The sequence below is a fragment of the Xiphias gladius genome, chromosome 15, assembly GCF_016859285.1.
Source record: "Xiphias gladius isolate SHS-SW01 ecotype Sanya breed wild chromosome 15, ASM1685928v1, whole genome shotgun sequence".
In the NCBI taxonomy this organism is placed as follows: Eukaryota; Metazoa; Chordata; class Actinopteri; order Istiophoriformes; family Xiphiidae; genus Xiphias; species Xiphias gladius.
The window spans coordinates 3,342,060-3,355,823 of record NC_053414.1 but is presented as its reverse complement, the minus strand read 5'-3'; positions in this window follow the sequence as shown (position 1 = coordinate 3,355,823).

The following is a 13,764-nucleotide window of genomic DNA, read 5'->3' as shown; positions in this document are numbered from 1 at the left end:
GTGCTTAGTGTGCGAGAGCTCTAGAGTTCAAATCCTGGATCAGCCCCTCACAGAAATAGCTGGTCTGCTTTAAAGTCTTTGCATTTGCACTGTTATTGTGGTCCTAGTGTACCCTCCTTTTGGGTCCTTTCCATTCTGTCAATTACTCTTCCTCCCTTCCTCACCCCTCCGCCTTGCGATCTGGAAACTGAGTAAGGCCCGTCGTCGCCAAGATCTTCCAAACACTTAAATGCATCCCAGAGGAGCTCGGTGCAAGGAACAACAGTTGTATCCTATGCAGACGGCAACAGCCCTTAATCAGAATCTGTTTATTGTTTGGTCAGGTGATCTGATGGGCTCCCGTGCAAACAGCATTACTGCAATATTAATAATACTGCATGATTTGTAGTATTGTAGATTAGGCAAACTACCTGTGGAAACAGGAATGGTTGCACCAGTGGCAGCTCTACGGTTATTTCTGTTTATTCATGCAATAAAAAAAATACACGTGTGTAGAATCTGAATCATGAATGAATCATGACCACACTTTTACTTTTTTTTCATTGACCAAAAGGCTTTTCTTTTCTTCCTCTTTTATTAGTTTAGATTCCAAGTGGATATTGGCTCATTCAGGAAAACCATACAGCTCCAGTCTAATACAGCCACAAACTGACAGTTATTATTATCACCCCATAAGCCTGAGTCTGAAAAGTACATCCGACTTATTGTACCTAATTAAACAAGAGATTTTATTCAGAACGTTTATAGCTGTTTTTAAAGCGCTCTATATCCCTCTGTTATATTAGTAATCAACAGGCAGTATTTTAATTGTCTGTTGGTGTCAGTCACACTCTCCTAGTTACAGCCTTATGCAGCTATACACTAGATCTTTAATCAGTATTGAAGTAGCAGTCATCAGGCATTTTTCTCATAAACTGGCCTGTTATTTATTTCCACATATTTAATAACTGACTGCTGTGCCTCATGAGCAGTTGCCGTCTCCTCCACAGGAGCCACTTTAGCCAAATAGAAATCACCCTCTGTATATGTGGAGCCCATTTCAACCAACAGACAAACCAAAACCCAACTTTGCAGTTTGTAAACTGTTAAAAGTGAGATTTGACACAGTTGCAGCTTTATTTTACAGCTTTACTATTTTTGAAGAGCCTAAAATATTGAAACCACATTTTTTTTCATAATATTTGCTTTGAAAAACAAGTGAGACAAAATAAAAACAGCAAATATCCTCTAACATGATACAAGCTGGAAAACCATGTACAGTGAGGAAAGAAAAACAACACAGAGGTGAGCTTTAGAAAGACTGGATGTTTTTAAATTTTAATTTTAAATATTAAATGATGAACTTCAGATAACACTTTTTATTTGAATTGAACCCCACAACTATAAAAAAAAAAAAAGTCTGCCTTGTCTCCTGTCCTGTCCAGATCACTGTGTCATTTCAAAGCAAAAAACCCATAAAACGGAGCAGCTGAAGTTTACGGTCCTCCCATGATGCCCTGGGGGAAACAATAAGGACCGTGGGCTTCAAAGAGCTGCCAGCACAACCAGCGATGTAATTACAAAGCTCCACTGCCTTTAAAAGCTGTTTGATCGCTGCAGATACCTGACGGCAACGTGAACAGAAAGCAGAGATTCAGACTGCTGACTGGGCTGTTTTGATCCAGGAGGCAGGTAACTTTCCTCTGACTTCCCCCTCAGGTAATCTGCTGAAAGTGACCATGATGTGTTGCCGGTATAATGTGTTCACCATCTTAATTTAGTGTGTGAGCACACTAACTGTTGCTAATTAGCACTAAACATAAAGTACAGTTGAGGCTGATGGAAATGTCATGAGTCTGGCCATGAAGCTAAATACTGGACCAATTAAAAAAAGTCAGAGGATCACCAAAGTTCTTACTATTCATCATAAATAGGACCTGAATGGTTGCACCAAATTTCATGGCAATCCATCCAAATGTTGTCAAGGTATTTCACTCAAAACCACAAATGTGAGGCTGCTGGTGGCGCTGTGTTAAAAGTTAACGGAGCACCAAAGTCTTAAGGGTTCATTCTCCGGGGACCGTGAATGTCTCTACAAGATTTCATCACAGTCCATTTAATAGTTGTTGGATATTTCAATATAGACCTAAGTGGTGGACAGACTGACCAACCTTACCGTCCATGGAGCCACTAGTTGGTTGTTAGTGTTCATCATTTACCTTTGCTAGATTACTGTATGTTCTTTCGTTCAACTGCTGCTGGGATTATTTTCTGCATATTGTTAAAACACTTCAACGACTCAACAATTGGGGGTTTTCACAATTAATAATAATTTCCTAAAAAAAAAAAAAAAAATGTGCTGAAATGCCAGAAAATGTGCTGAAACATGTGGGCAGGGAACAGAAGTGGGACAAAGTCTTTGTCCCACTTCTGGGAACTTCATAGTCTTAGCTATGGAGTTCTGTATCAAGTCCAACAAGTCCCAAGACAATTCCCAAGTAAAGTCCAAAAAGTGCAAAGTCAAATCCAGTAAGGCCCAAGTAAGTCCCAAATTAGGACCGACAATTCAAGACTGAAGTTCCCATTCAAAACCAACAAATCCCAGCTCAACCGAGTCATGTCTTACCAAGTCAAGAGATGAAAGTCCCAAATAAAGCCCCATAAGTCCCAAGTCAATTCCCAAGTAAATTCCAGTAAGTCCCAAATAAAGCCCCATAAGTCCAGAGTCAAATCCAACAAGTCCAAAGTCAATTCTCAAGTCAAGACAGAGAAGTCCCGAGTTAAGTCCCAAAATCGGAACCAACAAGTCCCAAGTCAAGACCAACAAGTTCAAAATCAAGTCCTAAACTTTATATTCTGAGGCTAAAACAAGTCACTATACGCCCTTCACCAAAGTTTAACTTTCTAAATAGTAACATTTTGTTTATGGAAATAGTTAATGCTCTTTAAAGTTTTGTATTACTGACTAAAGCCTCTCCAGTACCTGCTACAGGCTGTGGCTTTCATTACAACCCTCAAAAGGTATGGTGTTAAAAAATATCAAACTGATGATTTAGCTGTTCTCAGAGCCTTACTCTAGTGGAGCTAAAAAATGTAAAGTTTGTCCTGAGGGTGGCGCTAAAGGTGAGGTCACGGGATCAGTACTATTTCAAAGGTATCTTGTGCGGTCATGAATATTCGCAGCAAATTCGATATGAATCTAATCAGCAGTTTTGGACACATTTGTTCCTGGACCAGTGCGTTGGACTGTGGGATCTGTTGCTGTTGGGGTGAAAAGATACACTCAGTCAATATTTGAGTATTTTGTTTTCCCATCAGGAGAACCTCAACAAATCTGTGACCCATTATGAGATTTTAACCAAAGCCACCTCAGGGCTTTCAGACTGAGAGTATTTGTGTTGGTGAACCAGGGAGGTCGAGGAAATAGCGCTGAGGTTTACCAGAGTAAAGTTAACTAACTGAAGAGGGGTGAGTATATGAGAGTGAAGCCTCACTGATCCCCAGAGTTCACAGTGAGGGGGACGAGGTCGGGGTACTGCATATAGTATTTCATGGCACTGCGCATGTGTGTGTGTGTATTTGTTTAATATCTGAGGAAATGCGGGGTATCTGATGTCGTATACAACAGCGGTTTTTCTTGGTAACCCCCGAAAACAAGGGCTATAGAGATAACGCTGTCAGCGCAGAGAGCAGGAAGCCAGACTCTTCTTTTTAGAGATTTTTTAAAAAAGACATCCAAACCGACAATGTGTTGTTCTGTCTCTCCGTGTTTTATGGCTTCCCTTCTCCGTCTCCAAGGATCATTGGATCCTACTGAAGATGTAAATCTGTTAAAACACCTTACAAATATGTAGTTTCATTAGGAGAAAAAAACAGTCAGTCATTTTCCCAAAACAGCTGGACACTGTAGTTGTTTTTTTCAGTCGCACAAACAGGAGGAAACATTGCGTTTGTCGGGGACTAAGTTCAGCGGCGGATTAATCCACATTTGGCGCTGTAGTGAGTATTTGGGGCAGCAGGACGGTGTGTGTGTGTGTGTGTGTGTGTGGACAGAGTGGTGGGACATGCACATTAACAACGTCAATGCAAATGTGCTGGGGTTGGCTCGACAGCTAAATTGCAGCCCTAGTTCCAACAGGCTTCGATACGCACACGTGACTTGTTGGTAGGAGCCATTCGGCGTTGGGTTGGCTCTGCACATGGGATTTGTAGACACAGAGAAAAATACAGCCTTTAAGTTCATTCAGTTAATTCGAGTTTAAATGTGAGCTCATTTCCTTTAATTTCTGTCTTCATCATGTAATCTCGTTGCGGCTTGGCTGCAGGCACTGCACAAACCGAGAAGGGCTGGATATTGTTAGAATTTTTTTAATCCATACATAATAATACCTGCGTTTTTTTGGCACCAACAGCGAAATTATATTTTTTGCAGAGCCTTACTCTGCGGTATTTAAACCTGTTTTTTTCCACAAAACAGGTTTTTTGTCTTCAACAAAAGAAGCCAACGAAGTTCTCAAATGTTAAATGTCGTCTACACAGGAGCAGCTGTTCTACAGTGTTGTCTGAATCTATGCATTACGCCTAAAAACAGAGGGATTCGCGATCTGGTCAGTGAGAATCACTTACTCCATTTACACCGGGAACCGAAATGCGTTTTGGGTGATTGGATTGCAATCTGACTGTGCTTGACTACATGGAGGCGCAGGTGTAAATGCACCCGAGACGGACTGAGGACGGATTGTGAGCGATCGGATCTCAGTGTGGACACTGGAGACACATATTTAAACCAGGTGCCAACATTTCACCAGCTCTCTCAGTGTATCTTGTGTTGCTGGAGCTGAAGGTTTGGAGCGCGCCGGTGAACTGTCGGTTCATTGGCCTCTCGTTGCCTGTAGCCGCGCAGGGAGTTTTGGTTTCGGATGCTTGTCTGTTAAGTGAGCCGGGCAGATGGCATCACTTGATCTCGATGAAAAGACGAGCTCCGGACCGCAGAGCAGCCCTCCCAGCGGGGCGTCGATTAAAAGCAGCAGATGAGCTGGTTATTGATTTCCGAAGGTCAAAGGTGACAGCTGTGGTGTGGTGGAAGTCCATCAGAGGAGGCTTTCAATTATTAATAAGCTCACAGGCCAGTAAACTCATCTGTTCTCACCCTGTTTATATTTATTTATGAAGGAGAATATGTTCCAAACCCTTCTGAATACCAGTTTAACTGTCACACGTTTTCTGTCTGTCCAACACTTTTGATCTAGAGTCAAATATCTATACAACTACTGGTCAAATTTGAAATAAGATTTTCTGATTTCATTCTTGCTCCCCAGACGACGAACCCTTTATGTTGGAATGACTGCATGACCCGTCCTGTAGCGCCACCCTCAGGACAAAAAAACAACCTAATTTTCACCCGTCACCTTCACACAAAAGTCAAATTGTACATTGAGCTGATAAAATGCAGAAGAGGGGAAAAAGAAACTCAGGGATCCGCTTTAAAATCCCACGACGTGGCTCCAGAGGGGATTTAAAAGACTGGCGGAGCAGCCGGTTCACAGAAAGCACAGGAGGTGGTTTTGGCTGCAGTTTCCCTCCCCACTGGACCCTCCTCAGTCCTGATCAACGTGAACAACCAGGGAGAGAAAGAAGATGAGACTGAAGCTGCAGAAGCAAGCTCTACAAACTTCAGACTGAACAGGGACAGAAACGTGTTCTCACTGAGTCCAGATCGGATTGTTTGGGCGAAGACCGGGACTTCTCAAGAAGGTGTGTTCAAATCCTCTGTGTGTCCTCTGATTGGTGATTTCTCTCCTGTGTCAATTACAAAAAGACACATTTTTACGTCAGAATCCCAACAAAACACTGCACTTGATATTTGTCTCAGAAGGAATTTAAACCCCCATGTTACCCTGGACCGGGTTTAGCGCTAAAGGACTCGGTGATCAGAAACAGCAAAAAACACCAAACAAACACACGGTGAAAGAGAAGATTCAGACACGACTCTGCCCTGTTTCCTCACTACACTGATTTTTGTTCAGTCCCTACTCCAACATGTTCTAACAATAATAATCACAAACAAGATTGATTATCCTCAGATAGGAAAATCAGAACTGAAGCAGTGATCCGCCGTGTTTTGTTTGCACATTAAACGATACAAAAAGATGTGATGTTTATGTGATATTTGCACACTCACATACATGTATTCAGACACGCTTACACATATTCACACGAGGTCATCCGAGGTCTGTACTGGAAGCAAAAAGCTTCTTAAAAGCTCAAGGCCGGATCGACAGAATTACATTAAATAGAAATAACGGAGGCTAGAAAGGCTGCTACAAAATGAGGACAAGAGATGCGCTATCGAGATATGCTTGACACTGAAATATAGTCACTGAGATAGAAGAAGAGTGGCCCAGCCTCGCTGCTGGTGGCGACACTGCAACAATAGTGAATGAATCCGATTCCTTTTTTAAGCAAAGCTTGACAGAAAAGGTTTAGGACCCACTGATGTAGAGCATAAGTAAACATGCCAAGTGATACTGTGCAGGTATAAACCACATAGTGAACTCTTCCAAAGTGCCTGACAGCTGCTGAGTGTAAACACAGACTGGAACACGGTGTCCTCGGTGGAAACCTGCAGCAGCAGACTGTATCTCGGGCGGCGAGAGGCAGCGCTAAGCCGCCGGCTGCTGCACTGACTCACTCTCACCTCAGCTCAGACGGCCGCAGATAAGAAGAATGGAAGGAGGAGGAGGGCTGTTGTTTCTTCTACAGGGTCACGTGGGAACACAGCAGCAGACCTTCTCCTGGACTCATAAAGACCTTTAATGAGTCTCTAGACCGCAGCCTCCCGCTGCTCTGTCTTATCCCGGCGTTCGGCTCAGCCCTTTACGTCGTGTCAGTCAGTTATAGGGCTCCATGTGTCCAGTGGAACTTATTTCAGTTTCTGCTGTGGAGGTTTGCTTACAGTGTCTACATGTGCAGCTTCGGCCACAAAACCCCTCCGACGTCCATCAGCGGATCCAACACCCTCCTCTCGCTGCCGATTTACGGGGTTTCTCTCATCAGTCGGTCTGAGGTCTCCAGACACGCTCAGCGAGTTTTCTGTCCACAGCTCAAGATTAATGAGTACCTGCTGTTCTGGACAGTAAAGATTTGAGCACATCCTAGATCATAGCTTTAAACGATAAGCCAAGGGCACGTGAGCTGCTTGCAATGTTGATCCAACTCATTTCTTATTTATCTTAAAGTTTATAAGATCCCGTGTCCTTGTGTCTTTCAAGGTCTTCAAACGAAACGCTAGCCAAAGCCATGTAAACCGATTTTTTCATTATTTATTTATCTTAACTTCACACTGTAATTATTTATTCTGGATGCGTCATATGTTGAATGAAGGGAATGTGCAATGGTTTTTGTCACCGGCAAACCGAGTGTGTGGATTTTCTTATGTGTGCGTATGTGGACGACGAAGGTGCATGTGCGCTCGACGACAGATGCAGTGTATGTACAAAACAAAGCTTCCTTTGGGACGATGACGTTGATTCTTAATCTTCCAGAGCCAGTTTCGCCCCGAAACCTGCATCCATCTTTCTCCATGAAAAAGATGGACGCTCAGCATTAACGGAGGAACACGGTTCAAGGTGTAAAGACTGGGACTGTTTAGTGTGTTCAAACGGTTGTTTTTTTTATTACAAACAGAAAGTGAAAGCAGCAGAGTAGTAAGCATGAACAGACCGTTTTGGTAGCGATGGAACTGGTGGTGTGGAAATGACAGTATGGATTTATGAAGGCAACAGGTAAACATGGCTGAAGTGTTGAGTTCGCATTAAGCGGGCAACAGGAGAAACCTTTGAGAGTTTGTGGTAAACACATCAACAAATGCAACCACAGAGCCTAAGAATCACGGACAGGAAATACGCTTACAGGTACATTTACGTTGCTGTTCGACTCTGTCTGTGCAGGACTGAGAAAATGCCTGTGTCCCCTCGACACCAATTATAAACCACATTACTGCAAAAACAAACTGCCCGCTGACTCGCTGAGACTGCAAGAGGAAAATATTCCCCGTCAGTCAGACTGCGTGACCTTCAGCAGAGCGACTGGCTGCTGCATCACAGTTCATCAGTTACATCTGGGACTCAGACCGTAAACGTCAACTGGAAACCTGAGACGGATGGGAAAAGGACATTCATTCATCAGAGTAAAACGAGAGCTTTTAGCAAAGAATATAAAGAAAGAAACAAAAGAGTTCCAAACTGACTGCCTCCATTTTCCAAAAGCTGACAAGTTTTCCGCCAAGTTTTTAGATTTATTTCCATTAGTCACTTTTAAATCTTTATGAGCAAAGACTGTTGAAGATTGGAAGTTTCTAGGAGATTAGTATTTTGTATTTGGCATCAATAGATTTATTGACAAAAGTCCTGTTGAAACGTCCTGGATCACATGAATCAAATACCCGTATAAAGCGTAGAAATCTGATCAACGCTGTGACGGTGAAATATTTGCTTGATGAACAGCTAATGAAGCTTGTGTCAATCTGCCCGCGGGACATTTCCTTTCCTAACGTTTGTTCTTCTTCTTTTGCTGCTGTCTCAACAGTTTTAACAGCTGAACTCCTCCGAGGGAGGACGGTCGATGATTTCGCTTGTCAAGAAGCATCATGTCTGTTTGGCCGAGGAGGGAAATGAGCCACGTTTTCTGCTCAGTTTCACCTGAAAAGATCAACTATTTACCTGTGTTTGACGTTAACAGACCGTCTGAGGCTCTTCCTGTGTGGTGTTTTTTTGTTTTTTTTCTGCGTTCAAGGACCTTTGAACTTTGAAACCTGCCTGACCTTTAAGCCCCGCACGGTCACGCCAGAAAGTGACACGGCCAGGTGAAATACACGGTGCTAGAAGCTTGGCGACCTCCTGCAGGGTTTATCGATGAAGAGCGGTATTGACTAGAATATTTTTTCTGCAGACTAGATTGGAAAAATGAGTTTAGTGAGCTCTGTTTAACATGCATGAGGATGATGAACTCAGACAGACAGTCGGTAACATGCTAAGAGTCAGAGAAAATCATTCTGAACACTTTAAGAGCCTGACGGGAAAGTGTCAGTAGGTGACAGATGGATAAGTTACACAAATGTGGGATCTATATTAATGTTACCTCACAAGGAAACAACGGACTCACCTGGATAATGCAAGGATCATGCAGGTTTATGTTATGGCCAGTTTTAGTTTTTTCAACTTTGTTTCTGAGAAACCGTGTTTTGTCTGTAACTTTGGCAGCTTGGTATAATTACTACAGTACCCATGAGCCTTGGCCGCTAGAAGGAGGAGCGGCACTGAATTCGAGATGCTTTGCCGTTGAATTTGGGAGCAAAATTCATCCAGGACAGATCCAAAAATCAAAAGTAAATAAGCTGTATATTGCGTTTTCAGTTTGCTCGTGGAACAGGATGTTACGTTTGGTGGTGCCGTGATGATGTGATGTTTTTTGTGATGTTTCACGTGAATGAAACCTGAAACCTGTCACATAAAATTTACGCAACAATTTCATTAATTGAGGAATTGTGTTTAACTTACAGGTATTTGTTTTCCTGCAAGTCAACTTACAGTTATTGTTCTAAGCTACAAGGATTAAATCGAGGTCGACTGTCCGGGAGATTTTGTCAACCGCACAGTTTCACTCAGAGCCTCGACTTTCCACATGCACATAAAGGACAAAATTTATGACGACTGGAAGGAGACAAGGGGTTTCCCATGACTCTGTAAATGTCCAGTAATGTCTTTTACACTTAATGCTGCCAAAACAGAACATTCACTTACATGTAATAATGACACACCCTGTTTCCACTCAGCATAAAGTACTGCAGAAAGGACATTCCTGTCAGTGTGAAGAACTGTGTTAAGCTCTGGGCAGGAAAGTGTTAATGCCAATAAAAAGACAAAAGAAATTAATTGTGTCTCTTCTATGTAGACATCCTGCGGTGGTTAGAATCCACAATAACATGAATGTTGTCTCCCAGCAGTTAGAGCGAGGCACCAACACTGCCAGAGGTCAGGAGGCTCATTCCCACTGCGACCAATCAGGCTAAACACTCGCGCTCACTGCTGTAAGACACTTTGAGGGAAACCATCCATCAAATTGGCCGATTTTTGTGCCAGTTTCTGGCTGGAAAAGTAACTTCTCCTGCGCTAAAGCCTCCTCCCTCCCTGCTCCTCACTGGACTGGATGCATCTGCATCTGAAGGGGTTTACGGTCTGAACTGGGGAAAGAGTCCAGTCTGTCCAAAAAACTTTCAGTTTTCCTCTTTTATTTTCATGCTGTAAAAAAGCCACCATAACAAACATGAGCGCCCCACTTTGGAGTCAAGTTATTAACCAGAAAGACGGATGTTTTGATGGACATTTTAAAGATGTATTATTACATTTTTTTGTTTTTGTTTTTTTGGCCATTTAGAGGGCAGCAACACAAGTTGGAAACACAACATCTGACATTGTTCCCTTATGAAGTTCTTGTGGCAAACTCCTTAGCAAACGGCTACCTATGTCCACATACACGGACATACACAGAGTGGTATTAGAGTGGTACTTTTAGTCCATCTGAGGAATCTAAGTCCAGTATTCTCACTCTTCTTACAGAAAATGTAAATCAGTGTGATGGGAAACATCAGGTGTAATTATGCATTTATTCTAAACAGGGCCAAACAAGGGATGACATATCTGGATGACTACTCATTTCTGATTAGCCAACAGGTATGTAAAAAAAATTAACCATAGCGACTACTTCTGACTGGCTGACAGAGACTAATGCAAGGATCTAGATGTAGTCTAGAAGTTGAATCTATCACAACCTTTGGAAATAACTTTCAACGGCCAGTCAAATCTGTGATAATGTGTTAAGAACGGTTAAGCATGGACCCGAAGGCAGAACACAGACGAGGGACCTCCGAAATAGTTCAAAGGCAATTTTATTGTAAACTCGAGGTGATGGGAGTTGAGATGGCTGGGCCAGAGTTGTCGGTGGAGCGGGGAAGGTGGATGAAGCAAGTATGGCGGAGCAGGGCGGGCAACAGAAGCGGGGATCCAAACTGAAACGACAGACAGAGAAGGGGCAGGACGAGACAGGCAAACTGAAGCGACTGGTGACGATGACCCTGAGGCACAGACAAACACCAGGAAATCACGGGCAAGAGCTTGAATTTTGGCCGTTGCATTAGTACCACACAGGCGAACTGAACGATCTGGCGAAGACTGGCGCGGAGAGCCGTTATCTTTATATTGCAGGTGTTGATTGGGGGATGGGCTTCGGGATTCAACACCACATTAAGGAGCCACATCAGGAGTTTTTGATTCTAACGCAGCAAACGTTTTTACACTTGAATGAACGGTGTTGAACAATATGACCTGTTCACTTGGTCAGCCGTATTTTTTAGTTTGAGAAGAGTCTCAATTTGTCCAGAATTCAAGGAAATGAGTCTTAGCTAAGATGGTCAAGAACTAGACTGTTAGCTAGAGCTAATCAATCATGTGAATTCTCATGCCGTTTGATGACAAACAGACATTTCATCTGTAGCCTACTGCCACTTTACATTGCTCATGACGGACTGGTGACCTGTCAAAGTGTCCTCAGCCTGAGAAACGAATGGGTGGACGAGAAGTTTGATCATTTCTAATTACTTGGGTGTTAAAGTAACAGTCCTTGACACGTGCACCAAAAACACAAACTACACAGAGACCTAATGTAATACGACATTGTGTTACACATTTGGCACTTTGTCTAAAGGAACACACATTCAGGAGCAATTTTAATCTTAGCATCACGCTAAAGGACACTTCAACGGTTGGACAGGAGGAGGGAAGGATCAAACCACCAAACCTACCATCAATAGGAGATGCACCCCACCACCTCAGCTACACTTTGTTGAATTGCCCAGTGACCTCTGGGAATTGCAGTGCAGAAACACCACAGCAATGACTGCTGAGAAACTCTCTCCTTTTCAGCTACATCTGTTTTTTATTTCAACACTTTTCTCACTGAAGTCTCTTTAACAGATTCTCTCCTTGTTTTACACGTCGTGTTGCGGCGCGAGTGAGAAGCTTAGTGCTCTAATGAACCATCTGGACTGTTTCTCTCTCGTTTATGGAGTCACGAACAATTATGGCTACAAGAAGCAATCCATAAAAATAATTACAGAGCTTTAATGCGACGTGTTAGAGTCTTTTCCCAGGGCTCGGTGTGTGTGCATGTTGAGCCTTTGTTTTTTTTAACACTTTACAATAAATTATTCTAGACACTCTCATTGGAGAGGAGGAGATGACCTCGTCCTCTCGTGACCCAAAATGCCGGATCATGAAGTACATCTTTTTTTCTTCATTCTCCTCTTCTTCATCACTCCATCAAATGTTATTATTCTTCATACATGTTTTGCGCTTATTTATCTATATTAGTTATTTTTGTGCTGATGTCACTTTAAAATAAAGAGAGCTGGCGCTGGTAAAACCAACATCCTCACATTTGTTGAAGTTAGTTGGTCTAGGAGTTTGGTTCTTCCTTTGACTGCAACCGGCCCTGGGTTCACATTCATAACAAGCAGGGTTTACAAGTCTCAACATGATTCTTTTAACAGGAGTCACAGGTCTATCAATAAGATCATCATCTTCTTCGCAAATGAGACTCTCTATTGAAGATTAGTAGCGCTGATAAATCCAAAGCAAATATTCTAATAAGGGTCAGAAGAACTAACGTTTATAAGTTATGAAGTCATCTCAAAATCAAAAACAAAAACTTTCAACCTACAGATCATCACCCTTTAATTTGATATGATTAACAGTTGCTTATTTACACATCTAGAAAATACGAAGCACCATGATAATTTATTTGGACTCATGTTAAATGTTTAATGTTAAAACAGTGAATCATAAAGGACACAAAAGAGTCTGTAGTGTTCCTACATCAATAAGGAGCTGATCTTGTACACACTGCAGTGACACCAGGTGCTTGCAGAACCTTAAAATTCCTTAACCAACTGTCTTGTTAATAAATGTGCTATAAATAACCAATATATATTGGCTGTTTCCCATTTCAGTCGTAAAGTCTCTCCCTCAGTGGAGTGAAGGGTAACAGGCTGAATCTATGCCTGCTCATAAAAGATACAGTAGTTGTGTTGCAGCTGTTCTAAGTCCGTTGTATTTGGAAACCTGTTTCTACCCCGAGTCAGTTCGACAAAGTTTAACCAGACAGAAAACAAGGTTTACATGGCTAGATTCTGCTCAGGTCAGAACATCTTGTGTTTGTAAGTTCTGAAGTCATCTGAAAATCAATTATAGAAACTCCAAAACCTGCAATAACTGTGTATTGGCCACTGGGGGCCGCAGTGAACACAACATTGACATCTCACCACCTTTAAGTTGATATGGTGAACTTTGGATCTTTCGTTTGGAACCGTGTTACTGGCCACCTGCTGAACTAAGTCCAATATTCACTCGGTTTTAGCTCTGTTTTTGGTCTCTACCAACTCCTGAGGGAAATATCTGGCTTGGTTTTTGGCTTGACGATATTTCTTTAATTTTTGGTTTTTGAGAATCTTTAATGTTTCCTCTCTCAGTAAGGTCCTTCTTAAAACAGTGAATCAATGGATTTGAGCGCACTAGAATAAATTCAAACACTGCGACAATACTTGCAAAACCTTAAAAATGACTTCCCACAGTATCTTGTTAATATGCATCCTTTAAATAATTTAAGATACATCAGATTTTAACCTTTGTATGAGAAGTATATGATTGGTCCAAGAGCAGTTTAGCCTAGCTT